The sequence below is a fragment of the Protopterus annectens genome, chromosome 1.part0, assembly GCF_019279795.1.
Source record: "Protopterus annectens isolate FY-2018-M chromosome 1.part0, PAN1.0, whole genome shotgun sequence".
Lineage (NCBI taxonomy): Eukaryota > Metazoa > Chordata > Ceratodontiformes > Protopteridae > Protopterus > Protopterus annectens.
The window spans coordinates 1943410641-1943435172 of NC_056725.1; the positions used below are offsets into that span (position 1 = coordinate 1943410641).

The 24532-nt window shown below is 37.7% G+C and overlaps 1 protein-coding gene across 12 annotated transcripts in view; it reads right to left on the reverse strand.

The window, feature by feature from the left end:
- MYT1L (myelin transcription factor 1 like) overlaps window positions 1–24532 on the reverse strand; it is a 2965652-nt gene that overhangs the window by 463206 nt on the left and 2477914 nt on the right. The window lies entirely within an intron of this gene.

The following is a 24532-nucleotide window of genomic DNA, read 5'->3' on the forward strand; positions in this document are numbered from 1 at the left end:
AACTTTACTAGACATGTTGGGGACACGATCTGCTGAGAAGAAGAGTCAATGGAGCAGACATGTAGTCACAGTGGTACATGCTTACAACAGTACTAAAAATGATGCTACAGGATTCTCACCTTACTTCCTAATGTTTGGAAGTTTAGCTCATCTTCCTGCTGACGTCACCTTTGGAGTCACAGCTGATGATACACCAGTGTGAGCACATGGCAATTATGTGGAGAGACTCAAGAAGAACCTCAGACAAACTTATGAGCTTGCTGAAAAATCAACAGGACAAAGACATCAGCGAAACAAGGCTCACTATGACAAAAAAGTAAAGATGCATGAATTGCAGCCAGGGGACAGAGTTCTTTTGAGAAATTTAGGACTACAAGGAAAGCATAAACTAGCTGACCTCTGGGTATCTGCAATTTACATAATTTGTTCTCAGCTACCTAATATCCCTGTCTACCAAGTTTATCCTGAGGGGAAAGAAGGACCCATTAAAACCTGGCATCGCAACAACTTAATGCCTTTGGCAAAATCAGTGAGACTCATGAATCCGGAACCTAGAATGGCTCAGCGGAAGCCTAACTCAAGGCGATCCAGAAGGCTAAGGCAGAGAGGAACTATCCTTTCCGATGTTCAAGTGCCTATGCTTCCTCCTGCTGAAGGAGAGGAGGACAGTGATGATGACTGGGGTTTCAGTGGACTTTTTTATGAGGATGTTCAAGACCCCATGGGCTGTAATCTCAATGTCAATGCACTGGAATTTGTTCCTTGTCATTTTGAGCAGCCCAGTCCTAACAATAGTCTAAGTAATGTTTCTATACCTCTTGCCAAACCTGATACTGATGGAGGCTCTGCTAGGCAAACTTCAGAAAATAGTGCTGAGGACAGTCATACCATTATGAAAACCCAAAGTAAAGTTATACAAGAGGAGATCTTAGAAGTAGACAATATGCCTTCTGATGAACTGGACACTGAATGTGATGTGAGTGACAAACCTTTCAAGCAAAATTCCTTAGGTGTCTCTTCTGAACCAAAACTGCAGAAACTGATTCGGCCCCCACAGAGGCTTACATATAACAGTTTGGGACATAGTACACAGGAATCTGTGACCACAGCTCATTGGAGAGTCTGCGCCCATAATCCCTATTCCTCTTACTCCAGTGGTGACACTCCATCCTGAGTTAAGCATAAGGCTGATTACCCTTGATGGAATGTACCCTTTGAATGCAAAAATATTGTTCAGTTCTTGGGGGACCCAAGATTTTCAAGTGGGGGGAGAGTATAGCTCCTACTGTATTTTATTGTAGAAGTAATAGACTGTAGTTTTCCATTATACCACAAGGTGGAGCTCCTTTTCAGGGATAAAAAAGACAATTTCGAAAGTGAAAGGAGAGACTGAGATACTAGCTGAAGGAGGGAAGACTGAAACAGGGAGCTGAAGTGAAAAAGTGTCTTGCAGCATGACTAGATTTTCTTTTTAGTGCTGTGGGACAGGGAAGTGAAGTAACAGATTGTGTCTGTCTTTTGCTAAAATCTTGGATGATGATATTTTGTCAAACCAGGAGAGAAGTCTGAAACCAGAAGTTCCACGTCTGCATATGATTCAGCAGGAAAAGGAGTTCCTTTGGGCCTAGTACAGAGAAGCCATGGATGATTACCAGAGTTCTGACAGGTGATTTTCTACTTTTCTCATCAGAGGAACCATGGTACCTGGTCACTAGGATATTCTTGACAGAGTGGTGAGAGGCTCTGTCCATCATTTTATATTTTTATAAGATTGTGGATCCCCCAAATGCTTTGTAGATTAGAAATAACTGGGATCCATATGAGCTACAACTTGGGCCCCATCATACAGGCAGCAAGACTGTAAGTAGTCACTGGCCAGTGAACAGGGTATAATAGAGTGTTTCATAGTTGGTCTGTATAGAATTGATCAAGGGGGCTGAGGGTGTTAGTACTGCTCAATGACATTGCATTTTCTCATATTTGTATTGTTGCATTATAAATCTTCATTGTTCAATGACATTGCATTTTGCTTGTGTTAGGACTGCTGCCTTCAAGAATTTTGCTGCTCAATGACATTGCATTTTCTCATATCTGTATTGTAATATTATAACTCTTTCATTGCTTAATGACGTTGCATTTTTTTCCGTGTTTGTATCGCTGCATTATAAAGTTTTACTGCTCATTGATATTGCCTACTTTGTGCATGTTTGAATGTCTAGACCTTTTTCTGTTGAGTTCTGGGGAAGTGGGTGAATGTATATTTTCATTGCATGCATATCTCACCTTGCCTTATTGCTAATTGGTGCACTGTTGAAATAATTTGTTTGTGGTTGTGCTATTGCCTTTTAAACTAGATGTGTCACCTAGAATAAAATCTGTCGTTCTTGCCACCTTGGTGTGTTGGGCCTATAGGGGTGTCACCAGAGTCAGGTAGGAAGGAACCCATATCTACTTCAGCTACACCTGTGGGTACACTTCACATGGTAGTGGAAAATTTCCAGGTAAGAAAAAACCCTCATTACACAAATAATTCTGTACTTTAGGAGAAAGGACTGAGAACTGTTATGACGAAGATGTGGGATTTAGGATATGGAACTCAGACATGTATTAAAACTGGGATGTGACTGGCTTCAAGCAAAAAAGGAACATTTCTTTCAACATTTTCTGAAAGCACTGGGTTTGGTGGAATAGCAGGAAAAACTGTTAGCAGCAATCTCTGAGCTTAAGTAACCCCAGACCCAAGACCAAAAGGTAATTCCATGCTGGCAGTGAATTCAAAGGACACCTATAGACTAGTCACACTATCTCATTTGAAAAAGGAGAGGTGGGAAGTACAAGAGGGACAGCAATGTCAGCATCCTTCCATATTATCTGAAATACACCAGGACTGATACACCACCAGTCACTTAGATACGGGATCCCTCATTTAATAAACATGTCTATGAGGTTTGAGGAGGTCAGGTTCTACATGCACTTAGGAAGACCAAACTATATCTATGCAAAGTTGCTCTAATGTTAGGACAACTTCCCACTATATAAGGTTGATAGTCAACTTGCAATAGATAGATCACCTGGGGAAAAGCTAAGGCTTTTCAGATACTGGAAAAGTTTACTGCTTGTATCATCAAATGAGTTAGTCAAATATTCTGTTTGACATAACTATGTTTCTTTAGACAGGTCTCCAACATGTCCAAATCAGGTGCCTATAAAAGTGTTTGTACATTACTGGGAGCTTTTTTTCAATGCATGATTGTTTGTGTTAGCTTTATCCACTTATTTGTGAACTCCATAGGGTTAGCAGGAGTTACTGAGGTACAGAAGTAATTACAGACTGCAAGAAGTGGAAAAGGTTTTTCTTTGTTGGATGGCGGATATGCATTGTGGCGTGTAGTTATTCCTGCACTGCTGAATTGTTAGCCTTAGGTCTGTATCATCTCTGTATACAAATGACTCTGGGTATGAGAATATTGGTGCCAATGTACCATTTTTCCTATTTTTATGTACTGACAGTAAGACTTGGGATTGGTAAATCTTGGCAAGAGGGTACAGTTACAATCATTTTAGGTGAGTGGAATATAACTAGTAAGGTTGGCAGTACTTCTTATTTTTTGTACTCATGGTGGGGGGGGGGGTTATATGTATAGGTAACTCATTCGGATATGTCAGGATTATGTCATTTAATATTCAAGCTCTGGCCACTTCCATAAGGAGAAAGCAGTGAATGATGTCATACATGTAGGGAATTACTGGCATACTCTGTTAATTAACTGTGACATTATGATTTCTGCCTAGAGAGCAGAAGTTAGATCTAAGGCCTTCTTACCTAGTTTAGTTGATTTGATACAAGTTAGGTTTATAAAAAGCAGGTGTGTTCTGATCTGCTCTGATAAACACTGTGCATCAAGGCCGTCTTCAGTGTGTTGTCTTCTTAATCAGGGGCACTCTTTTGACATTTGATCAAACATTTGATCATCTGAATTTGTTCAATAAAACCTGTGTATGCCATCTAGATTGCCAGATTAAGTATAGGGTAGTCTGTCTCAAACCTTCTCTTTACATCAGGGTACAAGAAATCAGTGTTACCTTCCTGCTTTTCCCCTGTTGGTTTTATAGTTCATGGCTAACTGTATTTCAGCCATATGGCCATTTAAAATCAGATATTTAAAGGTATTTTGTGAATCTTTCTGCTTCTCATTCCGCATCAGTTTGTTCTAAAGAATAACCATACAACAAGAAATAAATGTTGCCTTTAATGAGGCTCTGCATCTGAAACAGCTTCTCCTTGATGGCAATTTTGCTTAAAGAAGATCTACGTTATATAGAGCATTGAATGCCTCATCATGCATAGCCCTGATTACCAAGCATAATTCACCCCTTTAGTTGCCTATAACAGATAAAGGTATTTGCCAAGTAACTTAAACTTGACGCCGTAGCTAAAAAAATAACATATATGATGCATTTCTTTTGTGGCAAAAGCCCAATCAAAATTTTCCTAAAATCCCCAGCCCTATCACAGATAGGCAATGGTGAGCCTGAGACACAAATAAGAAAAGGGTCTGCTTTTAGCAGAAGACTATATGATATTCATTCTGAAGCTAATTACCACAAGATTACCCAGGCTCCCTGAGGCCTTGGAGAAATTCAAAGAGATATCAGGACTAGGAATCAACTGTCACAAGTCTGTCTTCATGTGCTAGGATTTATAAAGCAGGATAGTTTGTAAATACTTGATCAAAATGTTTATTAAAGGTTTCTAATAGGTACAAACTCTGCTCTAACAATTAAATCAGATTATGAGTCCCTAGTATCCAGGATAAAAAGTTGTACAATACATGAGTCTCTCTACATCCATTTACCTGAGAGAGGTGGCAGCATTAATGATGATGGCTGTATCATATATAATTAGGCTTCAAGTCCGTACTTATCAAGTTATATTAAAGAAGTATAATGGAATCTGATATATACTGCGGTGGTGGTGCTGCGGTAGCGTTGTCGCCTCACAGTAAGACGTTGTCCTGTTAGATTCTCAGCTAGAGTGTCTTCTGTGTGGAGACATGCGTGAATGGGTGTACCTTTGCTGAAGGTTGTGCGTCAGGGCCGACAACTCGGCACGTAAAAATCTACTGCCAATCATTAGCAGACCAGAGTTCTGCTGTGGCGACCCCTAACCAGGAAAAGCCGAAAGATACAAAAAAAATGGAATCTGATGACAGTATTTCTAGCAGGAAAAAGGGCAGGATATGAATAATGCCCTGTATTAAAATTTCACTTCATGTAATATTTTTTAAGTTTTTTTTTCAATATTGGAAGTAATTAGAATAGGTCCTGGAAGTAGAGCTCTGGATATTGTACTTGAATGCAAAGAAATGAGTTGGCAGATGAAATTATGTGCCAATCACACACCAGGACCAAATGTAATTGTTAGCGCAAAAAAAGTGCTTTGAAAACAAAATAATAATGATGTCATCATTGGCGGGTAGCATTTAAGTGCTTATTGGGACATCTCTAACTGTTCTGAAGAAGAACATTTCAATAGTCTGTCCAGTCTGTATGCTTCATGTCTTTGAAGCTCTTTATTGTATCTTAATATAACCCATGGCATACACCAGAAATGACATTGTAAATCTTTTCTCCTCACAAAGTGCACATTCGCTTGCTCAGTTAACTTACAAATAAATTGACTATGTCGTTCCCTGTACTGTCCATTGTCTTACAGGGCAGTCTTGACCTCAGTAATTGCTTTGATTGTTTCCCTTTTGTTTGCTTGGTTGCTTATTTACTTTTTGATTTACTTAGCTACCTAGTGAATGATCAGAGCTGTATCCCTTGAGCTCGGAAGTACATTTTAAAGGCAACTTGGCACAAACATTTCTATTCTGAAGTTATGTAGTGATTGGTCAGATTTTGTACAAATGCACAAATGGGTATAACAAAATGTTATTCTATAGCACAACTTACAATTATTTTTTCACTTACGTTTCATGCATACAAGAGTGAGCTAACCAATTTTCAGTGTTTCAATTTTCTTTGAAGTTTAGCTCCACTGAGTTTTTACAATGAACATAATAGATAAGTTGGTTTTCAAAATTAAAAAAAAAATTCAACTAGGCAAACAAAAAATAAGTCAATACATTCATAGACTTGAGCTTGTTTATGAATGTGTGTGTCTGTGTACATGCATGTATGTTTTTTCATTGCCTCTCCCAAAACAATTGTAATTATGACAATTTATGAAGGCCTGCTGGAATGCTATGCATGTTGTAAGACATAACAGTGCAATAATCAGGACCTCTTAATGTTCTTTCCGGTTTTGTCACACTTTATAAGACAGTCATATAACATAGAGACAATAAGGAAAAAATGCCCAGTGAAATGGTCATTGCAGTACCTTAGTGAACAAAGGATTACAGTTTATTATAGAAATGTGCAATTAAATCCACTGCATTTCACTTTTTTTCTGGATAACAGCTATTAGTGTTGGATTAGTAATTATGCAAGATGTGATATCATTATTTATTTATTTAACATTTGTTACCCGGGAAAGTCTGACTTGGAACAAAGCCAATTTTCAGTGGAGGCCCAGGGAGAAACGTTCCAGATGCATGTCTTTGTAACCTGGGAGCAAACCGGAGCGCCCGGAGGAAACCCACTTGAACACATGGAGAACATGCAGACTCCACAAAGAAGGCACCCCAGCTGAGAATTGAACTGGAGAACCTCTTGCTGTGAGGTGACTATGCTATCGCTGCACCACTGTGACATCCACATCTTGCAAAATAGCTGCGATGAGTCTCTGTCATTGATGGTGCTCCATTAGTTGTAGGGTGTATATAATACAAAATGTGTAAATCAGCAGCTGATTATACCTGCCTCCTTCCTCAGAGAGTATATGAGATGTGCTATCATAAGCACAAGGCTGGCTCCATGGTCAGGTGACTGCTGCAGCCACTGCTTCCCTTCTGTTCATGGTGGGAAAGGAAGTTTAGTAACTTCATTATTACTGCAGATTGCAAGCCAGTGGTCTTGTATTCAGTCATGTGTGTTTGGGGGCTGTTACCAGTGCGATCAGAGTAATGTCATATTCTTCTGTGAGCTCTCCCAGTTGCTAGGAAAAAAGGAATTTTGCTAGCTTTCTTCTTTGACTTGAACATACTCTGGGGTAGATACTTTTCTGCTTTCAGAAGACCATTATTAATATAAATGCTTTCAATTTTATCTATGACCACGAATTATGCTAATGTGAGCAGACAACCTAACACAGACATAGAAAGACCAACACAAAATGTGGGAAGACATATTTCCCTAAATATGATGCTGACATAAATGTTATTTAGAGCTGTATTCCCAGATCATTAAATATAAGTAGGAACATAAATGATAATTAGAAAATATTTGTTTTATATTAACGGTGCGTTTTATTACAAAGAAAAGGTAAGGCAGTTTTGCTCAAAAGATTACAGATATATGGTATTAAAATCATCATCCTGTATTCCTTGGGTTGAGACCTTTAGAATTCATTTGCTGACTGAATGACTTTGAACATTAACTACATGATGCTGTCAGGCCTCTGGTACAAAAAAATCCACATACACTAGAGAACCAGTGATACACTGCAGAGCCCAGTACATTGTAGTAATGTATGAAATGCTTTTGGCCTTGAATTACATAGTAGCATTAGAATGTCCAGCTTGAAGCATACTAGATTATGTTAATGTGACCAAAAAGTTACAGCAGGTCTGCATACGCTGAGTAGATGGCCCATGAGGTGTGCTGCTCTTCTCACCAAGAGCATGGCATGCTTGTTATCTTACCATCCTGTGGGAGACCTTAGTATTAGTGGCAGATACTTTGAGTATGTTACTGCAGGTGGTGGTGCTGCGGTAGCGTTGTCGCCTCACAGTAAGATATTGTCATGTTCGATTCTCAGCTAAAGCGTCTTCTGTGTGCAGACCTGGGCGTACCTTCATTGAAGGTTGTGCATCAGAGCTGGCAACTCAGCACATGAAAATCTACTGCCAATCATTAGCGGACCGGAGTTCTGCTGTGGCGACCCCTAACCGGGAAAAGCAGAAAGACACAATAACTGCAGGTAGGGTAGGGGGTGCGGATGCTACTTTTTGTGTGGCAAGTGTGGAAGTGGTATTATATAACAAAAGTCCACTAATATGTTAAAACATGGAAAAACACTGTTTGCTCAGAAGTACACATTCTATGTATATCAAGCATTGTTGATGGAAACAAGTCTGATTCAGAAATCATAAAAGATAGAATGTAGTTTCATATATGTTTTCTCATTAACCACAGCAATCTATATTTCAAAACAGACAGCTGATCTACTGAAACATAAAAGTATCTCTCATTACTTTCTGCAATTCAGACACTTAAGTTGTTCATAAAGACAAGAACAAATGCAAAAGTTAGTTTAGGTCTTAAATATGGATAGCAAACTAGCCAAAAAATAACTAGTTAAAAAATATTGACATAGAATGCTTTTTGACTAGTCTTCCAATTAAGATGACAACTCATAACACAAACAGGGATACACACACACATCTACAATCACTAACCTACACACCAAGCAAATTTCAAGTATGTTAAGATGCCCACACAAGCAAAAATATACAGTCACACACTACACATACTTTTATGGTGTGGGTAAGCTGCAAGACTTACAAAACCAAATGAAGGATTTCAATTTTCTTGAGGTAAGCTGTATGTCCATCTGTCTTACTCAGCAGCACCCTTTCACACATTATGCACAGTCTGCACAAACATGCTCTTGCATAACACCATTCTCCCTACCACAGCATTCGCCCATTACTGAGCATGCTCCTACTGAGCTCAAAGCACCATTCACGGAAAACATCACACACGTGTACATGCATGTGCACCGGTACCCACACACACACACGCGCACACACACACACACACACACACACACACACACACACACACACACACACACACACACACACACACAATGAATTTTTATTTTGGAAGATTTTTTTTATCCCTTTTGCATTATCCTAAGGCCCTTCTAAAATAGTGCCCCACATCCATTGCTTGGTCTGCAGCGTCTGCCAGTCAGTACCTAGCACCCCCCCCCCGGACTATCTCCGTTAGGGTTGAGACCAACATAGATCTTAAGGGTCTCCTGGGGATTTTGGCTGTCCACTTCTATTGGAGAGAACTTGCTTTATGACCTACACCTGTTATTTCCTTCCTCTTGTGGTCACTGTGGTAATGAGCAAATGGTGGGTAATAATATTCTGATTAAAAAAATAAAATCCAAAATGTAAACCAAATGAAAAGAATAAGAATGCAAAATGATATATCAGAAATAATAAAAAGAAATGTGGGAAAATAGGAGTGATGTTATATATGAATTATATAGAGTACTATAAAGCTAGGGAACACATTTCTTGATATTTTGTTTGTCTAAATACCTTCAGAGTTTAAGTGTGTGTGTGTGTGTGTGTGTGTGTGTGTGTGTGTGTGTGTGTGTGTGTGTGCGTGTGTGTGCGTGTGTGCGTGTGTGTGTGTGTGTGTGTGTGTGTGTGTGTGTGTGTGCATATCTATTTATATATCTATATATAAAAATAGTTATATTTCATTTCATCATTAGCTCATTTCATTGACAAAAAAAGACAATGTGTTTCGATGAAATGTAGTTTCACCAAAAGCAACTTTAGCTGAAATGTACCACAGTTATTTTTGTCATATAAGGCATACATTTCGAAATTATAACAGTTGAGAAATATATAATGAAAATCACACAGAATGCAACTCTGTAGACTATGACTGACAGACCTATAAAGGCCTGCTGTCAGTACCATTCTATAGAAGGTGATGTCTCAAGTATCCTATGACTGTTAAGAATTTTACACTAGAATGCTCAGACACAAACTTCATCTAAGAATGGCATTTAAAGCTTAATTATATAAATACTCCCTGAAGCTTAAGTTGTTCAGTTGATCTTTCATGCCAGTGCAGGGAGTTCTTGTAGTGCTATTTTTCATGGACAGAAAATGTTTCTGTTCTTGAAATAATGTTTCTTTTTCTTCTTCTGAAGTGATATTAACCCACTGCAGCTGTTATTTGGATGTGTGTAGCATTGCTAACCTTTGAGATGTATCATATACCCCCCACTAATTGAAATGAAGGAAATATTTAACTTAGCAGATGGATGCAGTGATAAATGCCTGCTTCCAAATGTTATGTATAGTATGGAATATCTCAATTACCCCTTGACATTTCATAGAACAACTTTTGAGGGACTATAGATCAACATACAAATCTACTTGCAGCTATAAGACTGTCATTCTACTCTTAACACCTTAATTGCAACTGAAATGATTTTTAAACTATAGTCATCCCTGCTGCTGGGCATCCCTGTTTTTCTGTAGGTTAGCACTCGCCAGCCCATTAATCTGTTCCTCTGGCCTTTGACCCTGAGCATTTAATGCTGGGAATTTCCAGAGAATGTACTGAATCAAGTTGAACCTCCTGCTTTCTCCCTACTACTACCAGCTAAAGCCTCTTTTAACAGTACATCCCATTAATCTGTTCCTCTGGCCTTTGCCCCTGAGTGTTTAATCCTGGGAATTTCCAGACAATGTACAGAACCAAGCTGAACCTGCTGCTTTCTCCCTACTATCACCAGCTAAAGCCTCTTCTAACAGTACATGTATGTGTATACTGTTTGGTTACTAGATAAATAGCTGGGTATACTAGACCTAGTGAGCTTAAACCTGGTAGTGTACAGCCTTAAGGTAAAGGACTCCAGCAGCTTGTTCCTAGCCCACCTATTTCATACCTGCCCTGGGTTTATGTCTTCCTCTACACCCTCTGTCCACCCTTGCTCAAAGCCTGTTATTGTTTGCTTCACTCACACCTGTGCCTAGTCATTGTCTTACTGTCTCTCTGTATCCTCTTCCTATGCTCCCAACCATACTTTTTTCTGTATCCTTTTTCCTTACTGTCTACCTCCCTCACTCACGTCAGTGGCTCTTTTTCTCTGTTCTTCTACTCCCTTATCCAGCCCACCATCCAGCACACTGCCACTCTGCAAACAGAGGTTTTCCCTCCTAACGTTTTCTCTCTCTCTCTCTCTCTAAGATCTTTCTTTGTCCTACCTCTTCTTTTCTTGTTCTCATCCTTCATACTCTATCTTTCTGGCCTTTTCACTGTGAGTGACTGATTGTCTCTCACTGCACTGTCTCTTGTCCTGGGTGTAGGCCCCACTTCGTTCACCCTTGCTACACTCGGGCACACTCTGCTCCTCTACCCTACCCCCATTCCCATCCACCCCCACTTCCCTGTACGATATACCTAGCTAGCCCCTCCACAACACAACCACTCCCACTTTTAGCATCCACTTAAAACTTTATTGTAACTGTAACCAAACCCATCCTCCTAATCCTATACCACACCTACAGACATTCACATCTCCCACTACTATTTTTACCATATTCTCTCCCCTACAGGTATCTCTTCTCTTCAACCTATCGCATTGCCTCCCACTTTACAATTCTGCACCTTTCTGAGTATCCCTCCTCACAACACTATCATAATATCCCTTCCTACTATTTACCTCGCTAGTTACTTATATCCAACCACTATTCTAGGTCTCTTTTTACTAACATACCTACGACACAATTCTACTATTATCCTTTGTTTCATCATACTCAAATCCTTAGGTATGTCTACACTCTTTATAAGCTCATGCATAAAATCCACTATATTTCTCCTCATCCTGATACCCCTGCTACTGCTAGCCCTTTATACTACCTCCACACAATATACCCTTCCCCCAAGGTACAACTCCCCAACGTTACCTTTCTATTACAATTTTGATCAGGGCAATCCACCTATTTAAATTTCCCCATACCTCTTTAAAAGCTCCCCAACTCTCCTCTTCCCTCTTAGATATTTTCAAACCCACACCTCTATTTCTATCCTACTTACTTATCACAAGTTATACTAAACGTCTTGCCCTCTGCTGCCTTACCCTTATCACACTTCAATGTGACATCCATCCTAATCCAGGCCCAACACTCTCCAAGCCTTCTACATCCCCCCTCCCAACTTCTAACTCAGATAACCCAAATAACTCCAGTCCTAACTGCCTCATTCCTATGAAAGCCAGTAACTCAGACCTTCTCATCATTAATGCCAACATGAGAAGCCTAATAAACAAAATCCATGAGTTTCATGTTACTATAGCCCTCTACTCCCCCGACATATTTGTCATTACTGAGACTTGGTTTAAGCCTCATATTAAATCTGAAGAACTCTTACCTAGTGGATATAGCATCCTTAGAACTGACATAGTAACTAAACATGGAGGCAGCATTGCCATATTCTTTAAAGAAAATCTTAATTAAGTACAACTCAACTCTTCCCCACCTGACATCCCTAACTTAGAAGTATCAGTAACACGTCTAGACTTAAATTACCACAAGTCAATTATCCTTATAGCAATCTATCTCCCCCTTGCAAAAAAACACCAGCATATTGAAAACATACTTGAATGGGCCTCTACAAACTTTAGCCATGAAACAATAATATTTGGAGACTTTAACCTCGACTGGTACACCTGCTAAACCAACCTCCCAACTAATTTTGTTAACCTATTTAATTTCAGTCAAGTAATCAACCATCCCACATGCATTGAGAAGCACACTAAAAGACAATCCATCCTTGACTGGACTTTGATTAATAAATCCAATACTAAATATGATGCTGGGTGTCTCCAAGACACATTAAGGAATCATTTCCCTACCTTCCTGATTCGGAAACATGTACAAAAATCCTCTAACATCTCATTTAGTTTCATTCGCAACAAAAAACAATTCTCACCAACAATATTTAACTCAAGGCTCCTAGAACATGATTGGACACCTCTGAAATATCTTCCACTTGATAATGCAGTTCAATATTTTAATATCTCTTTCCTACAAATACTTAATGAATTAGCCCCAACTAGAAAAATTTGCACCAAAGCCATTTCCCTGGCTATCAAAAGACACACTTTATTTACTAAAAGAGAGAGACAGAGCCTGGTCTTGCTACAAAAATAGGCAAAATAAAGAGGATATCTGTACCTATCATCAACTAAGAAACCAAGCAAAAAACAAATTAAACAAGACAAAAAAGCCTACTTCCAAGCCAATCAATTAAAATACCAGAACAACCCTAAAAGATTCTGGTAAGCAATTAACCTCCTTCTTTCCCCAGGAAAACCTACTACCCCTGCCCCAACATTAACCAACCAAAACGTTTGAATAGCAGAACAATTTAACTCCCACTTTATTATCTCTGTAACCGCTCTACTCAATAAAATCCCCAATACACCTCTGGCCATACCAGAATCTTCCATTAATAAGGTTACCTTTCTCCATCTCAAACTAATTCAAACTAGACATATAAAAACACTGCTCTCCAAATTAAAACCTTGTACATTAGCTGCAGACCAGCTACCTAATGACTTTCTACAGCTAGCTGTTACTTCCATTGCTTACCCATCAACCATTCTATCTCTGAACAATATGTACCACTCCTCTGGAAAATATCACATATAATTCCATTACATAAAGGTGGTCCCTCTACAGACTTAACTAACTACAAACCCATAGCCATACTGTCTCCACTTGCCAAAATTGTAGAAAAATGTATACACAAACAACTCCTAGACCATTTTCTATCTAACAATCTATTATCCAATGCTGAACATGGTTTCCGGCCTAGGCATAGCACTAGCACAGCCTTAATCAGCTTTACTGATACTATAAATCAACTTAAAAACAAGTAACATCTAGTCTCTGCAACCTTCCTAGACATGTCAAAAGCATTTGACACTGTATTACATCAACTACTTAACAAACTAGCTTCCTATCACTCCAGCCCAGTAGCCCTAAAGTGGTTCCATAGCTACCTGTCTGATAGGAAACAAGCCACTTTATGGAACAACAAAATCTCCCCCCCCAACTCCGTATAACTGTTGGAATCCCACAAGGTTCAGTCCTGGGGCCACTTCTATTCACAGTTTTTACTAATGATCTTAATACTGCAGCAAACTCAGCAGTAATTGTACAATACACTGATGATACTTCCTTAATCTGCTCAGCCACCACAATCACAGAGCTCCAAGGAAAAACCCAGGCAGCCTTTCAAAACATTAAAAGTTACCTAACAGCCCAGCAACTTATTCTAAACCCCCAAAAAAACAAACTCATGGTTTTCCAGCATACTCTGACAGCCAATAATTTAGCCCCTATCTGTATTTCCTCTTCCAATGGCACTAAATTACAGCCCATTGAATATACTAAACTTCTCGACGTCACAACTGATAGTGGACTGAAGTTTGACAAACATCTGGTACTAACTATTAAAAAGGTGCATGTCAAACTAGGCTCACTCTACAGGGCCAAAGTATACCTCACTGACCAAGCTAGACTCGCAACAGCCAGAACCTATCTTTTATCATCTCTTCTATATTGCTCTCAAATATTTATCAATCTTTGCAAATCTGACCTAAATAGACCTTAATTTTGCTATAACAAAATTGCAAAATTTGCTACCAATCAATCCAATAATCTCACCACTGTACTGCCCTTCGCCAGCTAAATTGGTTAGAGCTCCCTCATCTACTTACCCTGAATCACTTACTAGCTGCACGCACAGTCATATACAAACCTGACAACTGCCATCACTATCAAATCTTGTTGAACCCTACTGCAATCTAACTTCCCTTAGGTCTGCTGATAAAATACTCTTAATGGTTACCAAAGCACAAAACTCATATGGCATCTCCTTGTAGTCCCATATTATCGCCAAACAATGGAATTCTCTTCCACAACATATTCTATTAATGATACACTTACATTTAAGCTTACCTTTAAGGAATATTTCTTAAAACATAGACTTTGTTCCTGTTCCTTCCCAGGCTAATTATTTCAACCCACCAAGAGTCCAACTCCTTTGTTCATATTGCTCTATACCTCCTGGCTTTATAAGCCTTCTTATACTCAAAACATAACTTGTTAAAAAAATGTATGCTAAAACTGTTGTAATTCGTGCTTACTTTATATACACCTTGCATTTCAATCTTCTAATTTAAATGAGATATGCATGGTAAAAATGTTTGTTTAATTTTGCTTTCTTTGTAGACACCATGTTAAAAACCTTGTAGATTGAAGTTCTATTTACCGTTTCTATTTGTATCTACATGAATATTTATGTTCAATTTTTTTCTTGCTAAAATTTGCTTATCTCAAATATTATCTCAAATCTAAAATATTCTATGTAACCTTCTTGCAGCTTTTCTCCTTGGGTCTCTGCTGAAAATGGGCTTCTGGCCCAGTCAGGCATTACCCGGTTAACAAATGAAATAAATAAATAAAAATGAATAAATAAATAAGTTGACTCAGCCATGTTGCCATTCTCATTTAATGGAGTTTTGGTGTGGCATCTTTTCAGTGACAGTGTCACAACTGTGATATTTACTTACGGTAAAATGCCAACTCACTACCGATGTACATGTACATGTACCGATGTATCTACATTCTGTATGCTGAATAGATGTCATATATTGAAGTTTTATGTTAGCCAATCATTCTATAGCTTGAATGGAGAAATAGGCCATCTAGGGGTCCATAGCATTTCAACATTTTATCTTTGAAACACTTTGACATTTCCTTGTCATATTTTCTTGACAACAAATATTGCTATTCATTTATAAACTGAATTCATGGTGTGCTTTTAGATTATTATAGTGTTATAGATGGGACAACTCCTGTGCTGAGAAAATGTAATATAGGCAAGTTTGTTGTGACATCAAACTAATAAATATTCTTAGGGAGATAAATTTTAATGGATGAAAAAACACAATAAATATAATGTGCAAACAGAACAATAAAATAATTCAGAAAACCAAAAACATGTCTTTTTCCTTATTTGTTTCATGAAACCTAGCAAAACAATGGGATTAGCCCCCTTTGCACAGAATTGTTCCTAGAATAAGCCTCTTCTTATAGGCTAGACTTCCACTGACTGAAGAAGTCGTATAATTTGCCTTTAAATAGAAGCTCTGTTAATTGTTGCTAATACCAATAAAGAAATAAATCAAACAAGTTCCTCTCAATTTAAATGAAAAAGCTGACTCCCATCTTTCAAAACTTCACTTCTTCTTCCTAAAAATGTCATCACCCCCCATTATGAGGTCATGCACACATCTTCAGCATCTCTTTATCCTCTGTAGCCTTTAAGCACACATAAATCATACCACTCTCCGTGAAACCAATCCACAATGAATGTAAATATTACAGATCCACAGCAAACTTATGTTCCATAACAAAAATCTTTGAAAAGCTAATTAATACAGTAGCAACTTTGTGACCAGATAAACAAGTATGGCCTGAGACCACAAGAACAAGTGTGTCCTTTTCTATGACATTTAACATGGCTTCAGAAATGCTTTCAGTACCATGACAGCATTGTATACAGTTACAGGCACCATTTTTAACAGCACAAATGATTCCAGATTAAAAGGTGTTTTATTGCATTGCTATGACAAGAGCATTTGAAACAGTAATTATAACTATTGCTCTATAAGCTTAGTACATTTAATTTTGGTTAAATACTATAAGATAGTTTGAAAGCTATTTCCAAAACAGAAGGTCCAATCAGGAACTTTCCTATCTACCGAAAGTACCATTTTAACAGGAGTTCTCCAAGGATCTCTGCTAGGACCCCCCCCCATTGTTTTCTCTTTTCATTAATGATATATACTCTGACCTGTCTCATATGCCAATTATATCTTACTGCTTGAGTCAAGTAAAGACATTAGCACTCTTCAACTTAAACTACATTCCCAGACTAATTAAAACATGCTTCTAATCAGTCCTTAAAAGTCAGACAACATGATTTCTGGCACCCAAGAGAGAAACTACCAAAAGCCTCACATTTTACAATGGCAACCACTCGTGATAGAGCAAAAATACACAGGGATAACCTTGGACCCCGACTATGTCACTGTTAAAACACACTGATAGTATTATTAACAAAACTCTACACCAACCAAAACTATGCTATAGGATCTTAACCTCCTTACCACATCAGCCCATGTTTCTTTACCCAGAATAATGCTTACTCCAAAAATTGAATATGAGCTCCCTCTCATAGCTTAACAACCATGCTCAAACATGTATAAAATGCAAACAACTTTTAACAAAATCTGTAGATTTGCAATAACTGCAGAACCCCAAACTCATTACTACCAAACTCTAGATTGCTTTAACTGGCCACCTGTTAATGGAACAACAGCATTTCTCCTTACCTCACAAATTTATACATAATAAAAAACAGGACACTGCCCCCCTGAAAGCAAAATTACAAATCAAACAATCAAAGTAGATAGTGAGAGAGACCCAGTAATAGACCTGAACCCTCATTGGACCCAATTTCAAAACCTACACAGGAGAAATAACTTTTTTTTCTAATCTAGACTCTGCAATTGGAATAAGATCCAAATAGAAGTGAGATAACAACAGACACTGAAACTGATCAAAAATAAATTAAAAGCGAAGCTGTTTAAGGATACTTCTTGCTTTTAGGATGATGGCTAGTCTATGACATCTATGCATGCAACATCATTACTTTCCGATGGTGACTTCCTATCCTTCTAGTACATTCTGTAAATAGGGATTCCAAATGTCTTTTACACCGGTTTATTCCCACATCATAAAGACAGTTAGTAAGTGGACTGCTGATCTAATATGTCAGTAGGTGTGCTTGTGATGTGGAACAAAGGTTCGGTGATCTACTTCCATTCCCTACCTGCATAGAAAATTCTGTGAATGTTGTTGACTGTTTATAGGATTGTTTTAGGAGTCAGATGCAACCTGACAGCATTAAATGGATGGAAGGCTTAGAGCTTTCGGAAAATAGTTTAAATCATTCAACCTGCAACTAAACATGCATCACTATTCAGCATGCAGCTCCTAGGCATTCACTGCAAGATGTGTATCAGGTACAGACAAGTCATATCAGCAACTCATTTAGTGGCACCGCAACATATCGTATGTAAACTGATTAAGGATGTTTCAGTTTAACTGATTGTGTATACATGACTACAAATTTACCTTAACTTTGTTGGCATGATCAACTGACTGGTTCTGATCAGTCCACACTCTCAGCTGCTATGATTTAAGCACAGTGTTAGGACTTTCACCCTCAGAATTAGCCTTTCTCTTCCTAGATTTATGATGTACCTCGTTAAGTCAGACCTCCAAAAACAAACTCCAAGATCAAACCACCCTGGTTGCATCCCACATTAAACAGGTTCTATAACAAAAGGAAAAAAATCAGGGATAAAACCAGGAAGTGTAAATTCCCAAAAATAAGAACTCTCTTGTCAAATTAAACAGGTGGCTACGAGGTTTAATTAAGTCTAATAAATCCAATTTTGAGGTGAGGCTAGCCTCTCAGGCAAAACGCACAAGGCCTAGTTTTGTCAGAAACCTCAAAGGTAGCACACATTAGTGTGCTGAACTGGTGGTTAATGGTACCACATTCACTAAGCCAGATGATATAGTGAATCTGCTGGCTGACAAATTCATATCCAACTTTATCTCCCTCTCACCCCCCCAAGAAATACCTTCAAACCTAACCCCTCCAACTATAAATACAGACCATGTCCTGGTTGCTGTCGCTAAATCCAAGACCATGGCCTCAGTGGGCCTTGATAATATCCTGGGATGCCTCCTGAATAGTCTAAAATGAAGAGAAGTCATAGAATCCCTCCCAAAATGCAAATATCTTACAAGAGGATATAACACAGATGGATGAGTGGTGCCAAAGCCATGGCTTAAAACTCATTACCAAGAAAAGTATTATAGCATCTTTTGGGAAGTTGTCCACCCCATGAAACTACATCATTGATAAAAAAACCCTTAAGAGTAGACCCACTAGTAAGAGATCTGGGAACACATATATATGTCCAAGGTAGTAAGGAAATCATTCAGTTTTGCTCAACTTATAAGTAATGGCATCTAGGTCCAGAGAAGTCATTGTATCACTGTACTCAGCCCTCATTAGACCCATCATTGAGTATAATGCCGCCATTGGTATGGACACGACCAGATGCATGCAGCAACTGGAACATCCACAAAGGTTCCTTACAAAAAGAATACAGATCATAAACACAATGTCATATGTGGATCACCTCACATCTTTATCTGTATGTTCTGTCTCCAACAGACTACCGAAAGGTGATCTATGCCTGGCATACAAGGCATCCCTGGACCCTGCTCTGATGAAACTTTTGCACGTCTGCAAAACAAACAGCATCAGAACTACTAGATCTGAAGATCTAACTTTTGCTTGCTACATAAATAGTGTATGCTGGAAAGACAAATACGTTTTCAGAGAATTTCCATTCCCTGGCATAGGCTCCCCATACAGGTGAAACAAAGTCTCTCCCCAACCCTATTTAAAAGTAACTTGGGGACCACTTAATGGGAAAAAGAAAAGTCACCCCTGGTCTGGTGCCCACATCTCTGATGAACAGAGGCAGTCAGTAAATCATGTCATGACTAACAACCACTTCTTATATAAATGTTTAGAATATATAACTTGTGGGATAATTTGAGTTGCATGGCTAGGCTTATAAAAGCTACAGTGGTCGTTAGTGATTGTTAACCAAGTATACACTTATGCATCTATCAGTCTATGAAAATATTTATGGGTTCATACTTTATTAAATACATAAACTAAACCTATACAAAGGTTACTACAACTATATAGGTTCTAGTATAGAAAGACTATATTGTGAAAATAAGAATGGGAGCCTCTTTTGGACCCTGTGCTTTGACTTTTAAAGGTCAGTGCTATGCCTTTAAATGCTCAGAGGTTGAAAGTAATTAGAATTTCCACTGTAGTAATGACTACAAACATTAATATCAGCTACACTCTAAAATCAAGCCTAAAGCCTACCAAAATACACAAAGGAATTGAACAAAACCTTAACAAACAAACCCATACCAATAATGCTACAAATAATAACATTAATAGGTTAAATAATGTATAGCAGGCATATAAACCTTGACCATAACAACTCCCTTTTCATAAAAAAAGAAAAAAAAAAACCTTCCACCTAATTAGTGGACAGGAACAATCATACAAAACATAGCAAAACTGTCACCAGAAAGCTACTCACATGAAAAATCTTTAGCAAATATAAAATATGGACATTGATTAAGTACTCTTCCACAAAAGCCACAAAAATGTATGCTGGACACATAAAAGGGAAACCTGAAGAAAATTTGCCCTGCAGTGGCAATGAATTGATCAACCTATAAAAAAATTACAATAAATATAAATAAATATAAAAAACTGAAATAAGTAAGTAAATAAATAAAGTAATAGTCATGTAAGAAAGAATGATTTTTCCAAATAAAAATCTGAGTCAGAAACTTGAAATGTAAAAAGAAACACAACTTTACATTAAAAAATAAATAAATAAATACAAGTTCACTCTAAAAGTGCAGGATCTTATAATTTCATGCACAAACTTATACTTCTCTCCAAAACAGAAGAATAATATCAGCTTGCAATACAAGACGGCTGACAACAGCATGCCCACCAAAGTGTTCTGGAAGCTGTATTATTAACTGACGCTCCGAGATGACTGAAGTGATCTGCTGCAAAACCTGAACCAGGACACAAGCCCTTGGACACAAATTCTATACATAGATCATGCCACACTGGAAACTGAACCCATGCCAAAAATAGCTAGAACACCAAATCTAGTATCTAAAGCCATACTAACATTAACAAAGTCATCATCATCATCATCATCATCATCATCTCATCATCATGATTAACAAAGTTAAACAGGCGAAAATGCATAAAAAGAAAATTTCAAAAAAAAGAAGAAAGTAGCCAAAGCTTCCACTCATCCATATTTGTATGCTGTTCAATTTCAAAATAAAGTTTATTTAAGTGTTGTATACTGGTAACAAAAGGAATAACTCATTTTATAGACTAAACATAAATAACTTATGACATGAAATTAATAACATATAGTCAATTTATAATAATCTCACTACTTACCTATCAACTATCTAGACTTTTTTTAGAATGTCCCTTATTTTGCCGAACATTTTCACCCTGTCCCTTGTAAAAGTTTTTATTTTTCCAGTAAACAACTATAGACTTTAGGGTTTACATCTTATTGTTAAGAAAATAGATGCTGATGTCAAACCCATTCTTCTATTAGGTTTTTAAATGAATTAGGATAAAATTTAAAAATTGTCCCTGATTTTAGGCCTCTGACCCCTCTCGTTATCTTTGGCCTTGTCGAGAATCCTTCAGCAAAGAAGTTGAAAGGTATGTAGACAACCAGCATTACTGACCATTGTAAGCCAACTGTAGTCTCAACAGCCCCTGCACATCTGAACTATTCAGATCTGTACTCAGGAAATGAACTTCATAATAATAAACTGCAACATTTAGTTAGCCTTGGCTACAGTTTTTTTTCATGTTAGTCCTGCTGGTTCATTGGTGCACTGAGAAGTACTTCAGATTCCTTTCCCTGGACAATCTTTAATCCCACTCAGCTCATATATTATGGCTGGACTGATCTGCCCTAGATGTAACACCATAGCTTCCAGTTATCAGCGCAAGCCACTAGTTTTCCATAAATTCCATCTCTAACTACCTTACCATCCCCCACTCTGCCCACCAGTATGTTGTTGCTTACTTGCAGCTTTTTCTTACTCTAAGGTAATGCAAAACTTAAAAACATCAAAGGTGCAGGACACAGTATAAACCATTCTATGTAATCCATGCAGTACCTCCTGCTTCACTGACAATATTCATCTCAAGAAAACTTAGCTGTGCTATGAATGTCAGCTCTTATAATTAAAAATTTAAAGGCATAAGCAGCTTAAAAAATAAAATGTTGACTTTCTTTCTCTCTGGAAGAGGTGAAACAATGAATTTCCATGTTATAATTCCCTTCTGCTAGAGTCGTCAGAAGTCATAGGTCAGTATAACACCACCGCCACCATCACTCCACCACTGGATTCTACCATCCCTCTTTACATGATCCCTTCAAGACAGTGGATATTTATTATTAATTATACTGAATTTGTGTTGTCACCCTCCTTTCTGGCTCTGATTTATAATAATACTATTATTGTAGATGTGTTTTTTGTTTCTGATATTAGGTTTTGAATGCATGGAATGCTGGACGGCTATGTCTTTATAGTAATAGATTACTGTAATCTTTCAATTCCAGTTATAAGCAAATGTCAACTGTTTATTCTTTATCATTAAAAGAAAGTTGTGCCTGTTTGTTGACAATGCCTGAATGGGCTATTGTATCAAATGCTTTAGCTAGGTCTAGGTGGGCAGTATGCACCGTTTTCCTCTCATCCATTGCCTTAGTGACCTTTTCAAAGAAGTCCACCAGATTCAGTAAGCATGACCTTCCTTTGACAAAGCCAAACTGGGATGGAGACAGTGTCTGGAGGTGTGCTATGACCCCCTTTGATTACTTCCATGATAATGCTTTCCATGGCTTTGCTAATAAGATTAGTCAGACTAATAGGTCTGTAGCTTTCAGGATCTGTTGATGGTCCTCCTTTACGAAAGGGGATAACATATATATGGGTATATATATATATATATATATATATATATATATATATATATATATATATATATATATATATATAAGATTAGAGTCAGGGGCAGTGTTAGGTCTAGGGTTAATGTTAGCACACTTGAGAAGATAAAGAGAAACCATACTGCTGAACATAAATACCTGCAAAACCAAAAGGATGAACATTTAAACTGTAAACATTTTTGCAGGGGGGTGCAAACTCTCTGAACCCTCCATGTAGGGGTCCAAGTCCCCACAACCCCCAAAGTTATGTATACTAACTCCACATTCATACACATATGAGAAGGAACATCTCTCTAAACAAAAGAATCATAGGTGGCACATACTACATCGACATATGGAAAATTGTCATTGTCATTCTTTTCCTCAGAAACTCATAATTTTGGCACTTCACCCTTGGGGAATTTAATCTGGCCACCTGCAGATATACCCCATGCAAAGTGTTTTATGAATCCCAGCCTGTGTCGTTGGGTAACACTGTCTTTGTGAAGATGATATGACATTACATGTTCTCCCTTAATTCCTGAACTAATGGATAAAGACAAACAGCACTTTAGATGTGGAGCAATCATGATAATGTGATTGTTCAAAATGTTACTAATGAAAGTAAGGCAAATGAAACAATTTAATGACAGGTTGCATTCTAACCATTCCTGTTGAAATTGTTTTTTATCTGAATAAAGCACAACATTACTAAAATTATCTTTCATGTGACTGTCTAAACACAAGCTTTCTTAATAGCTGCACTTAGGATAAATGTGTTTACTGTATAAATAAGCATCATATTATTTGAGCTAGAGTTACTAAATATGATAGTTCTTTTATGTATTTAGCATGTATACTATGCAAATATCTGTGACCTTATCATTTTCAATAAAACTTCATTTGTATGTGTCTCAACAAAGCAGGTGTCCTCAGCAGATCAATGCTGTAATTGTAACTGTAGGTACATGGTTTTATTTACAGGGATGCTGTTGTCTTACAAAATCAGTTAATAAAATTAATCTGATAGAATATCATGCTAGAAATCTTGGATACCCAGACTCTATGCAACTTTTTACAGGAGAATATGTTACTTTTCTGGCAAGAATATTATCTGCCTCCTAAAGCTGACGAGAACATTTTATCCTTATCACGTTGGTCATATCATCTACTCAGGTTTACATATAATGCATCTCGTCCATGCTCTCGCATTACAGCATGCCATTTGCTGACCTGCTTATTAAGTTAGCACAATGAATCAGCAGATAATGGTGTTATCCATGTACCCCGCTGGTCATTTTCAGTGTGATCTTTGAAATTATAGGAGCCCTTGTAAATATATACTTCATATAAGAACAGGCTTCCCAATGATTCTGAACTTCAGTTAAATGTGCAAAATAATTAAGGATGAAGTGAAATGATATCAAAAAGGAAACTTTTGCAGATTTTTTGGATTAACCACACCGATGTGTGTTCTTGAATTTGTGGAGACAACACTTGGGTCCTTTCCCTACTGGTGAAAATGGAGCATTCATCCATTATAGAAATATGTACAACATGTCTTTCTGACAAACATACAGTGTTCTGTCTTTTGACCTGTTGGTCTATATGTATGTGACTAAATACTCCAAAATGTGTTGCTTACTGTAATCATGTTTTGTATTTATCTTTAGAACACTTGGGCTATATTATTTAAGTCTGAATTGATAACATCACTCTTATAGCATGCTTAAACATGCACTGCAATGTTTTTACACGAGCTTTTTTTGAAAGCATATTTTGTTTTACAACAGGTCATCCAGGTGACTTCCAGGTAAAAAATATTAATGAAGTAAAATAAAAAGATGGATGGATACATAG